The sequence below is a fragment of the Nicotiana attenuata genome, unplaced genomic scaffold (genome assembly GCF_001879085.1).
Source record: "Nicotiana attenuata strain UT unplaced genomic scaffold, NIATTr2, whole genome shotgun sequence".
Classification (NCBI taxonomy): domain Eukaryota; kingdom Viridiplantae; phylum Streptophyta; class Magnoliopsida; order Solanales; family Solanaceae; genus Nicotiana; species Nicotiana attenuata.
The window spans coordinates 1,344,566-1,345,087 of NW_017670255.1; positions in this window are offsets into that span (position 1 = coordinate 1,344,566).

A 522-nucleotide genomic window follows, 5' to 3' on the forward strand; every position below is an offset into this window, starting at 1 on the left:
CCAGTCTCGGAAAAGATGCAGCATTACGAGCTATTCGTCGAAGTGGTATACTATTAACTTTCGTACGGGATGTAACTCCTATGCCACATAATGGCTGTAGACCTCCGTAAAAAAGACGTGTGTAGAACTGAACATTGAAGAAATCTCAAGAGAAATAAAAGATTCGATGATCTAATCAAATAATAGTACTATGGTTCGAGAGAAAGTAACAGTATCTACTTGGACACTACAGTAGAAGTGTGTTGAATCAAGAACAGACAGTAAACGCCTTTATTATGGACACTTTATTCCGTCTCCACTTATGAAAGGCCAAGCCGACACAATAGGCATTGCGATGCGAAGAGCGTTACTTGGAGAAATAGAAGGAACATGTATCACACGTGTAAAATTTGAGAAAGTTCCACATGAATATTCTACCATAACGGGCATTCAAGAATCATTACATGAAATTTTAATGAATTTGAAAGAAATTGTATTAAGAAGTAATCTCTATGGAACTTCTGACGCATCTATTTGTGTCAA